The sequence below is a fragment of the Euprymna scolopes genome, chromosome 18 (assembly GCF_053919585.1).
Source record: "Euprymna scolopes isolate OS-2025 chromosome 18, ASM5391958v1, whole genome shotgun sequence".
Taxonomy (NCBI): Eukaryota; Metazoa; Mollusca; class Cephalopoda; order Sepiida; family Sepiolidae; genus Euprymna; species Euprymna scolopes.
The window spans coordinates 123,317,615-123,339,625 of NC_136499.1; the positions used below are offsets into that span (position 1 = coordinate 123,317,615).

Sequence of the window (22,011 nt, forward strand, 5' to 3'; positions counted from 1 at the left end):
CACATACACACACACACACACACATATATATATATTTATATATATATATATATATATATATATATATATATATATATATATATATATGTATGTATACGGCATTATTGCGACCATTACCAAATTTTACGTGTTTATTTTATCTCAACAGTTCTTGTTATAGTACCAATTTATGAAAATATATTTGACAATTAAGCTAGGCTGAATTTTCAAGTTATGTATATCAATCTAAAGTATTTCAATATATTCATATATATACACGCAATATATTCGTCAATAGTGAATATATATATATATACATATATATATATATATATATATATATATATATAACTACTTCATTTACTCACATAAAATTAATATACGAAAATATAGATTTATGCGTAAACTTTAAGTATTTACTTCAAAAGTGCTAAATACGTAGGTAGAGCTAGTTAGTAATTTATAAAATATATATGGCGATTAAGCTACACTGAATATTCGGCGTTTCATCCACTCTAGGATGCATCAGGCTTATGCGCATAAGCCTGACGAATCCTAGAGTATATGAAACGCCGAATATTCAGTGTAGCTTAATCGCCATATATATTTTATAAATTACTATATATATATATATATATATATATATATATATATATATATATATATATATATATATATGAAAAATATGAAAATTACAAATGTATACTCAATTAATTTTCCCTTAGTACAGCATATTGTTAGGCTTATAACTGGATAGAAATATTGCGGAAAATATAATCGAAAGTCATTGAGTTGGGTTTCCATTGAAACAGAAGGATGATCTCTCATTATGCACACTGGTTTGCCTTTAGAATCTTTGATTACTTTATATCTCTCGAGAAAATACGAATACTTCGTAGTAAGAGAATTTTCAAATGTGATGTGTCTCGTCTCGACTCATATCAGGAAGAACAAGTTATTGAAATTCGTCCTAGGGGAAGTAGGTGAGCACGCATCCGCTTTCTTCTCATTTCCGGCTTGTAATTTTCATCAACTACGTGTTTGTTGCGATTGACTGTTCGTCATAGCAAGTGCGTGCTGTGAACTTTCGTCGATTTGATGTCCAAAGATGACTACAGTTTTGTGTTTGTTTTTTGTTTTTTTTCTTCTTTCTTCTTTTTGCGAAAGAGCGTGACGAGGGAATGGAAGATCATATTTATATTTCTTTTCTCTTTCTTTCTGTCTTTCTTTTCTTCTTTCTTTATGTTTGTGTGTGATGGGGGTAATGTGCAAAGGTGAGGATATAATTGCATTTTCTCAGACATCTTTAGCAAATACGAGATGCCTCAATAAGTTTCCAGACTTTTTGTTCAGGCATTTAAAATTGTCGTAGACTCTTGAAAATTCAGTATGTTATTGCTATAATACTATGAAATGCCGGACCAATTTTTATGATTTCAGGTTCAAAGGAACAGCCACAGCAAGAATTGGAATACGCCTTACTAAAGCCTGATTGCCACAGCTGGTTAACCTCAAAAATGCAATCTGAATGCGAAGACACTTTAGAGGAACGATATGTAATGAAAATCTGGTTTAAAGTTAGAAAAATACCACATAAACGTATGGAATGCTTTAGACTGCTTTTGGACCAGCTTGCATGAATCGAGCATCAGTTTTTGAGTGACATAAGAGATTCAAGGAAGGCAGGTAGTCTGTAAGAGATAATGAGAGATGTGGGAGAAGTAAGGAAGTCAGAACACAAGAGTTGATTCGCTAAATAAAGAATTTCATGGATAAGGACAATAAGTGCACAGTTTGATGTCAGTGTGGGAACTGTAAATACAATTAGGAACTGGAGATGCGGAAAATATGCGCGAAGTTTGTCCCAAAGGTGCCTAGAGAATTTAAAAAAAGAAAGACGTTGTCATGACAGCGGAAATATGGTCGAGCTGATCAATGACCGACAGGCCAAGAGACAGAGTCCTCAGTGGAAGCTTACTGGGTCTCCCAGACCCAAGAAGGCCATACAGAGGCCATATATATAACATAAAAAACTAACCTAGATTTAACACAGGTCAAGACACTAGATATCCAGGCTAAATAGAACACACACAAAGAATCAGGTCAACCAGAGGTCAAATGGGCCTTTGTCTTATAAGTGCATGTCCATTGGCTGATAGGAAGGGCGCGGTCGATACTAGAAAGCTGATTGGCTACCTAAAATCTCAATAGAAGGTGCGTATATAAAAACGACAGACAACCACAAAATTCGCACATAAGCCTGAAGGATCCTAGAGTTGATGAAACGCGGAATATTCAGTGTAGCTTAATCGTCATATATATTATATATATATATATATATATATATATATATATAAGTGAACCTGTCTGTGTGCGTATCTGTGTACATTTCCCTACGCAATAACTCTGTCCATTTTTAATCTACAGACTCGAAATTTGATATACAGTATACTGAGATTTTGGAAAATCTTTGTCATCGGTTTTCGGCCAGAAATTTGGCTGTTAAGGTGTCAAAGTTCAACGATTTGACCTTTGAGAACTCTACCAAACTACTCCGAAAATTTTGGGGTCTAAACACTTGAAATTTTAAATATAGGTTACTTGGACATAGATCTAACTTTATAATTAGATTTGAGCTCCAAAATATAAATGTTAAGGAGTCAAAATTGGGGTCAAAGTTTTAAAAAATTGACCCCTGCGGTCTTTACCAAATTACTCAGCCAATTTCTTGTCTAAACATTTGAAATTCTATATAAAGGGTATTCAGACATAGGGCAAGCTTTTCAATAAACTTTTGGGCGAATATTTGGCTGCCAAGGGGTCAAAGTTCAAAAGATTTTACCTTTGCGGTGTATAGCAAACTACTCAGTCAATTTTGGGTCTAAACATTTGAAATTTATACATAACAGGTATTCAGACATGTGGTAAGCAATTTAAAAGTTCAAAATTGAAAAAATTGACCTTTACAGATTCTACCAAATTCCTCCGCCCATTTTGGGCATAAGGACTTGAAATTTTAGATATAGGTAACTTGGATATAGGTAAACATTTTATTTTCATTTGAGACCAAAATAATAAATATTAAGGAGTAAAAATTAATGTTAAAAAAATAAAATGTTAAGGGGTTAAAATTGGGGTCAAAGTTAAAAAAAAATGACCTCTACAAAATTACTCAGACAAATTTTGATCTAAACATTTGAAATCTTACATAAAGTGTATTCACACTTAGGGCAAGTTATGAACAGTACATACGGTCCGAGCAAAGCCTAGTTGAACTGCTAGTATATATATATATATATATATATATATATATATATATATATATATATATATATACGTGTGTATATCTATTAGTAGCAGCTGATGTTACTGCTTCTGCACATGCTGTAAGACCAGATCCATGTTTTAGTTCCCGGTGGCCAAGCGACGGCTATTACTTTACTGTAGTCAAGTGCTTTTAAATATGTCGGGTGTCCAGAGTCAGGCAATTTTTCGCGCGGTGTGTACGATAATGTTTCCTAGGATACGGTTGAAAGAAATGCATATTGCGTTCTTTATGGGCGTCAAGCCTTCGATGACCATCGGTATTAACTCAGTGTATATTTCATTATCATTTTTATTAGGCTATTACTTTTCGGCAAGGAATGGTGACCGCCAATATTTGCTAGAACGCAAACATTCCAATATTCCTGAATAATCTCTTGACTTCCATGCACATATATATATATATATATATATATATATATATATATATATATATATATATATATATATATATATGATGAAAATAATGGAAATAGTATTCCGACAAAATAGAGAAAAATAAAAAAGGAACAAACCGTATTATGTGTTCACCAACGTTTCGTCTTTATTTCGATAATATCATTTCACCCAGAGGAAGTCTCGAAATAAAGACGAAACGTTGGTGAACACATAATACGGTTTGTTCCTTTTTTATTTTTCTCTCTATATATATATATATATATATATAATTTTTTCCATTAGATTTCACTGTTTTATGTACAAATCCTTAATTTATAAAGCTATATTTAATTACAGAGAATATAACAAACAAACAACAAAGTCTATATTCCAAATTTCACGATGTTGACCATCTTACAATTTATTTCTTTAATTACGTTGACATTTACAATTTTAATGAATTACATTGTAAGTCTCTCGCAGCACAAAATCATTTATTTAACTATTATATCAACAAATGAATCTATTTTGCCCTTTACTCATTTAAAGAAATAGCAACTATCAATTCACCAAACGAAAAGAACATTTCCCTACACAATAACTCTGTCAATTTTAAGTCTACAGATTCAAAATTTGATATAAAGGGTACTGAGATTTGGGAAAATCTTTGAAATCCGTTTTCGGCCAGAAATTTGTCTATTAAGGTGTCAAAGTTCAACGATTTGATCTTTGAGAACCCTACCAAACTCTTCCGACAATTTTGGCTTTAAACACTTGAAATTTTAGGTATACGTTCCCTGAACATGGATCTAACTTAATAACTTGATTTGAGCCCAAAACAATAAATGTTAAGGGTCATAATAGGGGTCAAAGTTTAAAAAATTGGCCGTTTTTTTTGTTTTGTTTTTGCTCAGCATACATCTCCAAACACCCGGGCAACGGCGGGCACCCATGCTAGTATATCTATAAAAGTTAAATTGTCTGTGTGTGTGTGTGTGTGTGTGTGTGTGAGTGTGTGTACATTCCCTACCAAACTACTCTGTCAATTTTCAGTCTACAGACTCAAGATTTGACATAAGGGGTATTGAGATTTGAGAAAATCTTTTTAATAAGTTTTCAGCCAGAAATTTGGCGGTCAAGGGGCCCAAGTTCAACAATTTGACCTTTGAAAACTCTACCAAACTCCTCCGCCAATTTTGGGTCTAAACGCTTGAAATTTTAGATGTAGGTTACTTAGACATGGATCAAACTTTTTAAGTTAATTGCAGCCTTCCCCCCCCCAAATAATGTTAAGGAGTCAAAATTTGGGGTCAAAGTTTAAAAAAATTTACCTCTGCGGTCTCTACCAAATTACTCAGCCAATTTTTGGTCTAAACATTTAAAATTTTACATAAAATGTATTCAGACATCGGGCACATTTTTAATTGAGGTTTGGCCGAAAATTTTGCAGTTAAGTGGTCAAAGTTCAAAAGTTTTTTTCCTTTGCGGTCTCTAGCAAATTATTCCGCCAATTTTGGGTTTAAATATTTTAAATTTTACATAAAGGGTATTCAGACATGCAGCAAGCTTTTTAATCAGTTTTTGAGCGAAAATCTGGCTGCCAAGGAGTCAAAGTTGAAAGAACTGATCTTTGCAGACTCTACCAAATTCCTCCGCCAATTTTGGGTTTAAACACTTGAAAATTTAGATGTAAGTTACCTGGACACGAGTTAAACTTTTTAATATATATATGCATATGCGCATAAAGTTATGAACAGTACATAGGGCCCGAGCAAAGCTAGAGTGAACTGTTAATTTATAATAAAAGAAGTACCATTTAAAATTACCGCGAATCATTTCTTTGTTTGCATATTTTAAAACTAAACATTAATAAGAAGTGACTTTTCCAGGGCATTCATCGTCAAGCCCAAATATCAGTTGATGTGATTTTGTAAACAAACACAGACGGAATTTGATGAACGACATTATCATTGTTTTATTTTTTATTTTATTTTTTTTTAATTTAATTTTATTTTATTTTTTATTTATTTATTTTTTTATTTTTTATTTTTATTTTTTATTTTATTTTATTTATTTATTTATTTATTTTGCGGGCAAATTATTCCTCATATTCTTATGATATTCAATTAAGGATTAATTCTATACTAATGCATACGCAATCTGCATAAATTAAAATATCATGTTTAAGCGTATTGTACGACCAGCAACGCCCGGGGGGGGGGCAGCTTGTTATATATACACACATCGAGTAATTTGGTCATATTTTTTTAAATATTATTTCATAAGTTTAATTTTAAAAATATAGAAAATCGAATAATGTTAAATAATTATTTTATTAAATGATGGCAATCATTATTCTGAGATTTTTACAAATAAAATATTTTTCTCGGATTTTTGCTAGTGATGTTATTAGTGGTTTGTAAAGTCTCAACCGATGTGTGTTTGCTTGGTTCGCGAGAATTTTGAATAGATGAACTTGGTCAAATTTTTGAAAAGATTAAAATTTAATTCAAAAATTTAGAAAACCGAATAATCTAATACATAAAAGTCTGTTTGTCTGTATGTCTGTCTGTCTGTCATTACAATTGGCCAGAATGTGTAGATATTTAGACAACCCGTGTAGAGTATGCTTAAACGAGAAATTAGAAATGTTAATTTCCATATTTTCAACCTGTATCTCTACCGAAACTAAAAGTCGCGGAGCGGCGCTAGGGTTCTCAAATGATGGGATTTTTATGAGCCGTTTTTTATGGATCTTTAGCCGGTTAAAATGATTTTTAAGGGGTCAAAAATAAGTCAAAATTGAAAGAATACATCTTGTACATTTATCTTAGTTTATTTTTCATTTTTAAGTTTAATCAGTTCATATGTGTGTTGTGTTGGTACAGTGGTAACGTCACCAGCTTTGAATGCTACTCTTTGAATGCTGTGGAACTCTGTTCCGTTTGCCTGCTTCCCACCTGACTACAACCTGGATGTCTTCAAGTCCAACGTAAACAAATTCCTGATAAACCGTCTCCTTAAGTAGACAGTTTATTAAGTCTACACACTAACGTTCTGTACTTACAATAACCCTTATCCCTGAGTGGCTTCCTGGCCTTGATAAGTGGTGACAACCTTGTAAAAATTTAAAAAAAAATCTGATGTAAGCCAGAATGTGCAGATATTTAGACGACCCGTGTAGAGTATGTTTAAACGAGAAATTAGAAATTAACTATTTATTTGTAAAACAAAATAAGAAGCAACTTTTTTTTTATAATTAAAAATTATAAAAAAAAATAAATAAAATAAGTGGAATAACAAACACGGTGGAATCCTCTGAGATGAGGTTTCATAATTTGCGATAGAATAGGAATGCTGAGTCTTGTAAATCCCCAGTAATTACTGCCTCCCGTTGTTGTTGTTGTTGTTGTTGTTGTTGTTGTTGTTGTTGTTGTTGTTGTTGTTGGCTTTAAGGATTCAATAAAAGTAGATAAAATAGAATTCAGTATGGACGCGACAATGGAAGACCAGACAGGAACACAAATTTGGATTTATAAGACCATAAAATCCGACTTTGATCGCCCTTCGGAGCCCGTGACGCAGCGGATAAAGCGTTAGGTCGTTACGGCTCCAAGCAAGCATTGTCTAGAGATAGCGGTTTCAATCCTACCCAAGTCGGCCAGCGTAATAGTTGGCCGAAACGTAGGGAGATAACAAAATTATGGAAGGCATTAATTACAGGAGATACAGTTAGAGGACTCAGCATTCCTATCCCGTCGCGAATAATTACCTGAAGAAGACCAGAGGATGAGTTGGCTGAAACAATAAGAACTATGAAGATGAACATAACAGTTCGCAAAAGAATGAACGGTAAAAATTTTTTTTGGAAAAATCTAAAATGATGGCAGGCAACAAAATGGAAATAATAAAGTTAGCGTGAGAAATATAACCAATAAAATTAGTTTTAATGTGTAATACTAGATTAGTTAACCTGCTAAAAACGGGGTAAAAATTTTAACCTGTTTACTTAGAGTATTTAATGCCGAATTAATGATTGCATATGGTTAAATTTGTGCTCATTTTTTAATTTAACTAAATCATTTTATACATCCCCATTAACCCCTTTACTGTGCATCGAACGAATACCATAATACCTAGTTCGCCACACTTTATCATAAAAAGGGGCAAATTTTCAACCAGATCGTCTAGCAGTTTCCGAGAAAACTTTTAGAGTAAATGTGGTATTGTAGTGATCAATTCCCTTTAATCGCTATTAATTCCTACTTGTGCAGTGAACGGTTACCATAATACTTAGTTCGCTGCATCTTATCATAAAAAGTGCCATACAAAATTTCAGCGAGATCGGACCAGTAGTTTTCCAGCAAAAGTGGAACGGACAGACAAACAGACAAACTAATAGAAATATGATATAGATTTTAAAGTAATTTATTTTCATAGATAACATAATTCGGATTAATCGAACTCCTGTTCTTATCTTAAATGTTATTTTCACAACGTTTCGGTCGATGTAACCTCCGACTTTCTACGGGTGTAGTTTGTCGAACTCGGGAATGTTTGTGTCGAATTCGGGAATTTGGACGGAATTTCAAAAGGAACCCTTTATTTACTTCACGAGGGTAGTATGCTCTTGTTCCGTCAGCCATGACTAGATAGATCTCCTAAGTAATTCGCAATTGTATTTTTCGATCGTCCACACTGAGAACTGAACCTGCAACCTTCAGGAGACTATCACTTTTATAATTGACCCGTGGCGCAGTGGTTAGAGTACTTGGAGAAATCAACTGTAAAAATGATAATCTTCCTGAATGTTGTCATGGTATAGCTACGGCTTCAGACATAGAGATGGCATTGGCTTCTACGGATGGGAAATTGTTGGAAACAAACAACGTTTATGAAAATATCAGCTGATGAAGGAAAAGGTGGTAAAAGACGAGTTTTTGCTATGAATGTTTTACAAGGAGGAACCAGAGACTAGAGCTCAGTCCAGCATCTTCGACTGGAATTATGATAGAGCAGAAAAAGACTAGCAACGACTTTTATGAAAGAAAGGGGTTGTAAAGTAGAAAAGCGGACTGAGATTCGAGTGTAGTATCTGTTCTGATGCTACACTAATTTGTCCTTTGTCAATGTAGGATCGAAGAAATTGCGATTCTTCAAAGTGTTTGATACTTTCTACGAACAGAATTTTTCGAACTACATTTCTCGTTGCACAACGTTTCGGCCGATGTAACCATCAGTTTCATTTTGTCTTTATTTTCTAATCAGGTTTTCTTCTATTATCCGGATGCAAGTGTTGGATTTCTCCCGGAAATGTGAACGGATCATGGCAGTGTAATTAGCACAACGTGATATATGAATGGATGGCGTGAATATAATTGACAAAACGGAAATGCGGTCACGTAAATCAACTTTCTATAGTAGAAGAAATATAAGACGCGGCATATACGAAAGTCTTCTCTCTTCCGTGCAACCTATTTCTCGCAGAAAAGACGTTGCGAGCTTGTTTCTGCTCTATCGTTATTTGCATGGCAAGTACTCGTCCGAGCTCAAACCTATGTTTTTTTTCTTTGTCAAAAAAAAAAAAAACACTCGACAAGCTACACAACAACTATCAACAGTTTCCCACACTTTCTAATTGTGCCTAAATGTAAACGCAGATTTCAAGAGAAAAGTTTCTTTCCTAGAACTGCCCGTCTTCCCGGTCGATTACAATATGGTAATTTTCAAGTCCAATGTAAACAAGTTCTTGTTGAGTCGTCCACTTAAATCATCCAAATTTTACCCAATCTACACTATTAACAATTACTAAACTATCACCTTACAATCATTAACCCTTATCCTCAAGTGACCCTTAGGCCTTGATAAGTGGTGACTTACTTGTAAAAAAAAAACGTTGTATTACTACAACATCTGGAGACGCGCTGCTCAGAACAAATATCCTTACTTTGACATAGTACACGATCGACTTCATAATTTTTATAAAAATCGCTCCAGACAGAATATGAAACCGCTTGAGGAACTAAAAAACGAAAGATGATTGTCACAACGACTTGAGATGCCTATTGGTCTTAATTTTGAAAAAAAAATACTAAGTAGGGGAAAACGGTCAGCAGGAAGAGTGTTCCGCAAGCCTCTAGTTCTTGGAAATAAATTACTGGATTATGCTATATTATAATGAGGTATCAAAACAACAAATTGATGAAGACCACTAGACCAACGAATCGAACGAACTGTAAAAAATGAAGCAGGGAAGAGATCAGACGGAAGAAAACATGCTTGAGTGAAGATTGCTTCTCTATTGGTATTTAATTGCTTTCTCACGTGAGCAATATATGGCACAAGATTGTTTCTAATGTGGGGAAAACTAGCTCCCCAAAAGGGGGCACACTGGTAGTAGACAAAAATAAAAATTGCCTTAGTATAGAAGGGTTTTCCCCTACATTGAATAAGGACAAATTAAGTGTAGCATCAGAACAGATACTACGCTCGAATCTCAGCTCGTCTCTCTACTTTATAACTCCTTTCTATCATAAAAGTCGTTGCTAGTCTTTTTCTGCTCTATTATAATTTTAATCGAAGATGCCCGACTGAGCTCTAGTCTCTGGTTCCTTCTTGTAAGACATTCATAGCAAAAACTCGTCTTTTACAACTTTTTCCTTCATCAGATGAAATTTTCATAAACGTTTGTTTCCAATAATTTCCCATCCGTAGAAGTTTTTTACCATGGGACTGCTTTCCAACAGACTACAGCATAATTGCCTGCAAATCTAATGCTAACAAGTATTTGTCATACATCCTTGCCATACTTAATCTAACTTTTTTCATTCCATTCATCATTTTCAATCCGCTCATAATATTCTTTATCTGAGCAGCCATCCAACTGGTTGATGCAATAAATATGAATACATCCGGGTTTCTCCATATAAGAATATGATTGGCTGGTATAAGCCATAAATACAGGCGGAAATAGCAGATAGAAGAGTCGTCGAAAGATACGCTGGAAGTCTAAAAATTAGCATATTGCCACTTACGTCAACGAACAACAGTTAAGACGACTTAATAGATTATATTACTCGATTACTGTAGCGAAAACCACTCAGCTGCGTCAAATAAATGTATTTATTTCAGGAACATATCACCTATTAACCTTTATCGTCGAATGGCTTTTGGTCTTGATAAGTGGTTATTTATCAATAAATAATTTAAAACAAGAAATAATATAAAGAAGAGTGGGAAAAATAAACGCACTATGCCCTACAAAAAATGTGTGATATTAACGCCATTGCCCCCGCCTAAAAAAAATATCATATTTAAACGTTTTATCTGTCTGTCGATCTATCTATATATCAATATCTATTTATCTCGATTTAGCTATCTATCTAACTGGCGAGGTAAACCAGAAATGAGATGTGAAGCTATGTTTTGATAAAATTGTCAAAACATACTGAGGTATAAACTAGACAAGTTGCACCGGAAGTTCTAAAAACAGTTAATCGGAAGGACGTGGATGTTATCACGTGATCAGGTTGGTTGGACATAGAGTAGAGTTGGAATTTGTACATCAAGAAGAGCGGACGGGTTAACGGTTGTCTCTCCCCCCACACTTGGGTAGGAGATTACGTGTCTCTAAATTGGAGGTTAGATTTAACCACAAGCAAAGATACTCACTTTCCATTCTTCTGCGGTAAACACAGACCAAAGATCATGTTCGGGAGCACGTTTGAGAGCACGTTCGAGATCACGTTCGAAACGGCATTCCATAGAACAGAAACTGAGAGAAGGAGCACGATCACGAGTTATTGGGGAAAGTACCCAGAAATAAATGTCGTTGTTACAAAAGAAGGAGTCGAATTATTGTTTTATGTATCTTGTGGCGTAATCTGCTGCGACGTGTTGGGTCTACGTGTGCAACGTTTCGTAGATATAGTAAGTTTTGCAATATGGCAATCAAGCTACACAAAATTTTCCGTGTTTCATCTTCAAGAGGATTCGTCAGTCTATTTTTCATGGAATTGATGCTTATTGCGTATTTTTATATATCCATGTAGTACTGGGTTTGCTAGTCAGCCAATCAGATTCTTAGTTATTCACACACCTATTATCGTATCCAGTGTGTGAATTACTAAGAATCTGATTGGCTGACAAGTAAACCCAGTATTACTTTATATATAAAAATATGAAACAACAACAATTCCATACAATAGTCTGACGAATCCCCACGAAGATAAAATGTGAAAAATTATTTGTAGCTTAATTGCCATATATATTTTAAAAACTTACTATCTAGCTCTACTTACGTATCGAGCACTGTCGAAGTAAATACTGAAAATATTTACATAAAATTTATGTAGGTACATAAAGACCGAGGAGAAAGCACTGACCAGACCTCCGCTGGGCAAGTGCAAAGGGAATTGGAACATTGGGAAGGCTATTGCCAATCAAATGCCAGTGGAAACCAATGACCGCTGCCTGCGAGAAATTAATGGTAAGCAGCTGTTGCGATAACGCAAATTTATTTGCGAATGTTATCGAAAGAGGTGGAGAGTACTGGAACTCTGGGGAGACTTGTTGTCACTCAGCTTCCAGAGAACATAACAGGTTGTTATCAAGGAGAGGTCTTTGATAATCTGTCTAAAAGCTCCTTGTGAGCCAATGATATTAATATCTACAGGAGGGACGTTTTAAAAGTAATGCTTCTTATTTTCATTCCGCCCGAATGGATCAGAAGGGAATTGCAAATTACATTGTTATCATGACTGAACCTATGCATTCATGACCTGAAAGTTTCATCTCTCTTGCAGATATTGACATTGTCAGGCGCATTCGGAGATGAGTTTGTCGAGTTCAGAGCGGCGACAGAAATGTGAGTGACAAAGTGCGCTCCGTAGCTTTACGATTAAGACATCAAAAGAGGCTGGCAAAAGTGCATCTCAATGAGAATGATGGTGACTATGCAGAAAAATAAATTCTGAAGTACATAAGGTCGCTCGTTTTAATGGCACCACTCCCATCTTCATAACTCTTAACGTTTTTTTTTTTTAGTTTAAAATATGATACATTATTCTTGGAACAACTATCATTATATATACGTGTGTGTGTGTGTGTGTGTGTGTGTGTGTGTGTGTGTGTGTGTGTGCGTGTGTGTGTGCGTGCGTGTGGGCGTGATGTGTGTGTGTGTGGATGTGATCCGATACTGCGATATAAAATGGAAAAGGAAACATGAACTATTCAAGATTCTAATTCAATGTTTCGCTTAGGTAATACAAAGGCTTTATCAAGAGTAAAGATTAAAAATTGACAAAAAGCGTTTGCCACTTATTTAAATTCCTCCTAATAAAGCCTTTATGCCAGTTGAGCAAAGCGTTAGAATAAGTTCTCAAGTTTAAACGATATATAAGAAAGACGCATACACAAATATATAATAATATAGAGATATTAATACGTATATTAATAGGTACAATATATAGCTACACAAGCACCCATTATATGTACGCATACTATTGAAGCAAATATACACACGTATATAACGAGATAGAGACACTAGCGGGGGTGGGGTTCGGCTTTGCTCGGACGTAAAATACGTTTAAATATTATATTTTAATTTATCCAGATTTTGTATGATGATGATGATGATGATGATGATGATGATGATGATGCCTCCATTCAGTCTCGAAAGATAAAGGATACCCCTGTAGAGGCAACTGCGCGTGTAATTGTGAGGCAAGGGTTGCGCATTCTCCAACACATCTCTCCTGAGTCAACCTGTTTGGGTCCAGTGACAAGAAGAAGACTAGGACGACTGGAAACAATGCCGAGATAAGCGGAGACGTTTTATTATAGTCGTAATTTGAAATGCAAAAAAAAATATGTATTTGGGTGCCATCAGCTAGAATCGAAACCGAAAGCAAAACTGTAGCGTTCAAAGCTAGTGACGTTATCACTGTACCAACGTGATACGCATAAAAAAGAGATAAAAATTAAACTTAAAAATAAACTAAGATGAATGTACAAAATGTGTAACGATATTTTCAATTTTGACCCATTTTTGACCCCCTAATATCTATTTTAACCAGCTAATGATCCATCAAAGAACAGTCCATAAAAAATCCAATTGTAATAGGCCCCTAGCGCTGCACCGCAACTTTTAGTTTCGAAGAAGATAGAGTCTGAAAATATGGAGACAGGCAGACAGACATATAGCATTTTATATATTAGAATGATAAATATACGCATACAGATATGATTATACGTTTGAAAAACAATTATATATAGAGGCATTCAGCAGCACAGCTTTAATTTTACCATTCTTACAGCAGATATGACAAGCTCGTATATAATTATGGATGCCACTTGATCTCTATATGAAATACATAGATATTCGAGTATTTTATTACCTTTGTCTTTAAAACACTGAGTTAGTAAAAGGTTGAGTCCATAATTCATTCCTAATTTATCATTTATATATGTTATAGTATATCTTTCTTGTGGTCACTTTTTTTTCATGGGGTTCATAACTTATCAAGGCCCAATGGCCACTCGGGGATAAGGGTTATTGTGTGTACAGTAATCAAAGGGATAGTGTAGCAATAGTATTGGAGAATTGGTAAGGTGTCATTACTTAGGGAGGCAGTTCATCAGGAATTTGTTTTTATTGGACTTGAAGACATCCAGGTTGAAGTCGGGAGGGAAACAGGCAAGCGGAACAGTGTTCCACAGGCGTGCAGTTCTAAGAAAGAAGTTTTGTTCATGGAATCTACGTTTTGAGTTAGGCACAGATAGAGAGTGGGGAAAATTATTGACGGTGGTTTCAGCTAGTCGGGTGTTTTTTGAAAACGATTGGCGAGGGGGGACCAGAGAATGGAGCTCAGACGAGCAATTGCCATGGAAATAACGATAGAACAACGACAGGCTCGCTACGTCTCTTCTGTGGGAAAGAGGTTGCAGGGTAGAGAAAAGGGCATCCCCCACCAAGCCACGAAGTCTATTTTGTACTCTGTCAAGGCAGGATAGGCTATTTTTAGCAGCTCCCGCCCAGATGTAGCTGCAGTACTCCATCTTTGGACGTACTATAGATAGAGAATTGCATCAGTAGTGAGATATCTTCTGGAGCGGTAGAAGGATCCCACCATTTTCCCAGCGACCTTGGCCACAGACTTGATGTATATGTTCCATTTAAGATCAGGAGTAAAGGTCAAACCCAGAAGCTTATCAAAACATGGGGCCTCCCCTAGACGAGAGCCATCCATTTCAATTGATGCCAGATGGGATCAGAGCGTTTATGATGTAGAGATAGGAGCTTGGTCTTAGATGCATTAAAGGTAACCAGCCACCTCTTTCCCCACTGTACCACACGCTCAAGATCAGAGGAGAGAGAATCAGAGAGAACATCATCATTTATGGCCTTTGATGTGTTGCCATAGATGGTCGTGTCATCAGCATAGATGTCAACGAAAGATTTTAGTATGCGTTTTGGGAGATCATTGATGTAGATCAGGAAGAGAGTTGGACCCAGTATGGACCCCTGAGGGCCTACAGCATTAATACTGTGGGCCTCTGATTTCTGCTCATCAACCACTACTATTATGAGCCTATCAGAGAGAAATGATTTAATGATTGGGAAAACATTTTCAGTTATACCGTAGCTGGAAATCTTGTGTAGTAGGCCTTTATGCCAAACCTTATCAAAGGCCTTTGATATTTCGAGAGCAATTGCCCTAGAAATGAAGCCTTTGTCGAGAGATTCGCTAATCCTATAAGATATAACCGTTAGCACATCTGCTGTAGATCTAGCAGAACGGAAACCATATGTCGTGTCTTACCGGATTCTAGGACAAGAGTTCGTCTAGTCTGGTGGAGTATCCTGCTTCGTACTATAACTTGAGTTAATATCACTTGGAGAAGGTGCACTGTTCCTCGTATAAGGTAGGGTGGGTATGCCATACCGATGATGTTTCATATTGAAACCCCTTTTTTTCTATTTATTTAAAAAGAAAATACAACATTGTTATATATGGGTCATGGAATTGCATTCATTTGCAAAAGATCTAGCTTATTTGCATATTCTTTTAAACATTAATTTTAATTAATTTCCTATTAGTTTTTTTTATTTTCTTATGGGATGTTCATCTTTAATTAACTATTACATGCAATTATATTCATGGAGATATTCTACATGATTTATACTTGCATCATATTTGCGTAAAATGCTTATAGTAAAACCAAACCTTTTTCTATATATATTTATGTATACGCATATATTTTTGTTTAAAAAATTTTGCTTACCAAACTCCTCTGTCATTATTTTGTCTACAGATATGAAACTTACTATATAGGGTTTTCGGACCCATGCTAAACTTTATAATTGTGTTTTAGCTGGGGAATATCGGTGCAAATATGTGAAAATGAATGGAATTTGCCAGGCGTATATCGAATGACGGCATTACGAATATGCATGCATAACGTAATAGCTATTGGTTCATGTTTTATGTTTTAGCCTTGCATGAAACATGTCTTCATAGCTCAGACATTACGTCAAAGGAAAAAGTCAATCGTAAGCTAACCGTTTTGGTTTCAATTTTCGGTGGTGGCGCACAAGTCATTGTTTTTTAACTTTTTAAATCATTGCTATATATCGGGTCCAATATAATCTATGATATAAATCTCACCTGTCTGTTTAAATGTATGTATGTATGTATGTATGTATGTATGTATGTATGATCAGTCTTAAAGACGCCTGGACTTTTTTTTTAATAAAAAGTTTGTTTATAAGACACACTTCTGCTCTAGATAATGATGATGACGACAAATTTCACACATTATTTTGCAAATAAATGGATGTGGGAATCAGACGAAACCAAAATTTTTTTTCGTCTGATTCCAGGCGTCTTTAAAACTGATCAGTTGGATTTTTGTTTTCGTCTGATTCCTACATCCATTTATTTGTAAAGTTTCACAAATACTTCAACGAGTGACTGTCTCTTCTACAAATTGTTCGTATTGAATTGTTTTTCTTGTTTTTCTTTTTTTATTATTCATGTCAACCTCATTTAATCGTACCCATCACCATCATCGTCGTCCTGCTCATTGCGGATTTTTTACTTTTGGAACGCCCCTTACATGTGTATTTTACATGTATGTGTGTGTACATGTGTATATGCATATGTATATATATGCGTATATGTGCGCCTCTATGTATTTGTTTGCATGTGTTTGTACATGTATATGTAATTTTGCGTACATCTGTATTGTGCATGTATGTGTGCATGCATGTGTTTTTTAGTATGTGGGGTGGAGAGGGCTCCCGTAAGACGTGGTGAAGGCAACCCCTCTGGGAGAAGAAAATGTCTTATTTAAAAATCCATAAAACGGGAGACCAGTACCCGCATTAAGCTGGTTTGCAGTTTGATTTGTTGCTGGCTATCTTGCTCTTGCTTGTTGCTGGATGTCAACATTTTGAACCGAGAGAGAGATTTAGCTGTCGAACAAAGCTAAAACTCTGAGACTCACGTTATTAAGCATAGACTGAGATGGAGTGAACATGTGGTGAGGATGTTAGACAGTCGACTTCCCAAACAACTCCTTTATGGCGAGCTCGCTGAGGGAAGACGTCTGGCTCAAAAGCCTAAATTGAGATTTAAGGATTGTTTAAGATCCACCTTAAAAAAATGTGAGATTGATGAAAGAACCTGGGAGAGTCTTGCTTTGGATCGCGGAGGGTGGAGAAGGACCTTGGGGGGAGGTGTGGGCAAGTTTTAGGTGGATCGAACCCAGTATGAGCGGCTGAAGCGCGATATCCGGAAAGGGAGAGTGAAAGGAGCCGTGGATGGGAGGGGGAGCCAAATTGGTCTGGAGTGTGAGGTGTGCGGAAGAATATGCCTTAGCAGAGCTGGGCTGATGAGTCACCAGTCTACTCATCGGCGCAGTGGGCCACAAAGCAGTCTTGAGTTGCCAGAGTTAACCTGTGTCAACTGCGGGCGGATGTACAAAACGACAGGCGGTTTGAAACGGCATTTGATCCTGCATAGAAAAGAACAGCAAGAACGTGCTGCTAGTGGTGCACATGTCTGTACAATGTGTGCTAAGGAATGCCAGAGTTTAGCAGGGCTTAAAAGCCACATTCGTGCGGTCCATCACTGAATGTTTTCGTGTTTCTACATACCTTTTTTTTCTTTCTTTATTTTGTGCTATATCGAGTGATGGCAATGTTCGAAAGCAAATTTGCTGCCATCATATATGTTTGTGCGTGTATGTATGTATATGTATGTGTATATATGTATATATGTTTGTGTGTGCATGTATGCATATATATGTGTATATATGTATATGTACGTGTATATATGCATATATATATATGTATGTGTATAAATGCTTATATATGTATGTGTATGTATATGTAGGTAAATGTATGTGTATGTATGTATATATATATGTGCATATATGTGTACGTATGTGTATGTGTATATGTATGTATATGTGTGTTTGTATGTATATTTGTATTTGTATATGTGTGTACATATATGTGTACGTATGTGTATGTATGCATGTGTGTATGTATGTGTATGATATATTGCGTAAGTATGTATCTATATATGTGTGAATATATGTGTATGTATGTGTATGTATGCATGTGGGTATGTATATGTATGTATGTATGTGTATTATGTATTGTGTAAGTATGTATGTATATATGTATATATGTGTGTATGTTTATAGATTTGTATGTGTATATGTGTGTATGTGTATGTATGTATGTATGTATGTATGTATGTATGTGCATGTATACCAATCACCGTTTTCAGTGTCATGTCTGCTTGAGCGTGTAAATTCGCCGGCAGAACTAAAAAAAGTCATTTTCGGTCTCATAGAGTGTCTGAGGGAGTTGCACTCGACCGACAAGGCGTGGCAATCATCATGTATGCATGCCTAAAACTTTCGACAGAGGCGACGGATTTTCACGAGGTTGGCATCATTTTGAAGCTCGACCTTGGCACTTTTATACAGGGAGGGTCGATTTTTTCGTTGACAATTTTTGCAAGTCATTCAATCCTCGCGTTACCGGCGTCGCTTAAAAGGCGTTATTTCGACCGCCCGTGACGTCACAGCAACAGTAGGAACATCGTTTGTTTTCTTTCATCCCTTTTTCCTCTGGCGCGTTACGGGTGCGAGCCTGCTTACTACTCCTATTATTTTTTTTTTTTTTTTATTTTACTCAACCAACACTTTACACACACCTCTACATTCTCTTCTGCTTCGCGTCACGGGTTCGAACCTGCCTGCCTACTACAACTTTTTTTTTTTTTTTTTTTTTGCTAAACACACACCTACAAACACCCAGACAAAGCCGGGCACCCAAACTAGTCTATAATATAAATCTTAACTGTCTTTTTAAATGTATGTATTAATGTATGTATGTTTGTATGCCTCGCAAACACTTTCCACAGAGACGAGGGATTTTCACGAGATCGGTATCATGTTAAAACTCGACCTTTCGGGCGACAAATATCCAAAACTTGGCCAAAAGCATAATTGTTTCAACCTCAACTGGGACCTTTTCTACAGGGAGGGGGTTGCTTTTTTCGCCGATATTTTCGGAAATCGTCGCCTCTTTTCGATTGTCTGGTCTTAATTCGAACCTACGTCACTTCCGGTTTGGTCAAAACAAAGATAATATATAGATTTTCAACCAACAATACCGATGTTGCTCTGATCTTCTATAGCACTTGTATAAATATTACTAACTTATTTTTTTTATTGTTCTTAATAATGTAGCACACTGCTATGGTTCTCTCCTAACAACCTGATACTGTATATATATATATATATATATATATATATATATATATATATATATATATATATATATATATATATATATATATATATATACATACATATATTATGTATATTATATATATATAATATATATATATTATTATTATTGAATATATATTATGTATATATATATTATATATATATACATATTATATATATGTTATATATTATATATATTATATATATATTATATATATATTATATATATTATATATATTGTATATATATATTATATGTATATATATTATATATATAAACACCTATATACGTCAATACATATCGATACATACATATATATATATAAATATATATATATGAATATATATATATATATGTATATAGAGAAATATGCATATTTACACATACAAATATACATATCAAAGAATCGAGCACTCTACAATGGTTCCCTACCACTAACCTGACATTATATATATATGTATATATACTATGTATACACATGATATAAATATGTACATATACACAGATATATGCACATATAATCATATACTTATACATATATTTATATACATATGCATATACGCATTGCATATACATATATACATATATGCATATATATATATATATATATATATATATATATATACAAAAGCATATATATACATTAATATATACAGTTATACACATATAGAAATACATGCTAATATACATACGTATATAAATGTATAGACACAAATATACGTATACATAAGTATAGAAATGTATATATGTACGTATATACATGTACATACGTACAGAAATGTATATATGTACGTATATACGTGAGTACATATATATATATATATATATATATATATATATATATATATATATATATGCACGTATACATAGGTTATATACCTATACATACCATGTAAATATATGCATACGTATATATAGACATACTATGCAAATATATACATACATATACATATATGATGATATATATGCATATATACGTACACATACGTATATGAATATATATACGTATATACATACACATAGATATAAAATTATATATATACGTATATAGATATACATACGTATATGAATATATATAAAAATATACATATACATGCAGTCATATATATATATATATATATATATATATGATATATATATGGTATATAAATATAAATATATACATACCCATATAAATATATATACGTATATAAATATAAATATACGTACATATATATACATACGTATATATATACATTCGTATATACATACCTACGTATATAAATATAAATATACGTACATATATATACATACGTATATATATACATTCGTATATACATACCTACGTATATAAATATATGCATATGTATATAAATATATACGTATGTATACACACACTACGTATATAAATGTAGACATACATATATACATATATACATATACACATGCATATATACTACATACATATACGCATATACTCATGCTTATACATATATACATATATATGCATACATTCCTACACAAATACTCACATATACATACATATACACATACATACATATATATGTATATGCAAATATTCACATATATATGTATAGATAGACAGACAGACAGACAGATAGATAGATAGATAGATAGATATTCATATATATATATATGTGTCGATGTATACATAGAAGATATATATTCATCTATATGCATATTTATCCACATACGTATATATATATATATATATATATATATATATATATATATATACATGCTTATACATTTACATATAAATACATTAAATAAGTACAGATATATTTAAATAAATATACAATTTTGTTCAAAAGTGACCAATATATAAACAACTATTATAAGTGAAATTACATCAGACAAACCGTACACGGATTATTTTACATTTCTGATAATATCAATTGTGGCCGAATTGTTCTAGAATTTATCTTAACATCCTCAAAACCTAAAAATAACATTTCAAACCTTCATTTTAAAAAAAAAAAAAACTTTTTTTACGAAAATATCTGAAGAGAGCTGTACAAAGCTTGAAACGCGTTATAAAAATATTTTAAAATAAAAATATGATAAAAGGCTGAAAACCCCACAATTGTTGATGGCTACACTCTTTTAAATATATATATATATATATATATATATATATATATATATATATATATATATATATATATATATATATATATAACTACTTCATTTACTCACATAAAATTAATATACGAAAGTATAAATTTATGCGTAAACGTTAAGTATTTACTTCAAAAGTTCTCAATACGTAGGTAGAGCTAGTTAGTAATTTATAAAATATATATGGAGATTAAGTTACACTGAATATTCCGCGTTTCATCCACTCTAGGACTCTTCAGGCTTGAAACACGGAATATTCAGTGTAGCTTAATCGCCATATATATTTTGTAACTTACTATATATATATATATATATATATATATATATATATATATATGTATATATATATTTATATATATATATTTAAATATATATATTTATATATATATATATATT

The 22,011-nt window shown here is 33.7% G+C and overlaps 1 protein-coding gene across 2 annotated transcripts in view; it reads right to left on the minus strand.

Annotated features, from left to right (window-relative positions):
- The window catches only part of LOC145297795 (phosphatidylinositol transfer protein 3-like), a 169,482-nt gene that overhangs the window by 109,527 nt on the left and 37,944 nt on the right, over positions 1-22,011 (minus strand). The window lies entirely within an intron of this gene.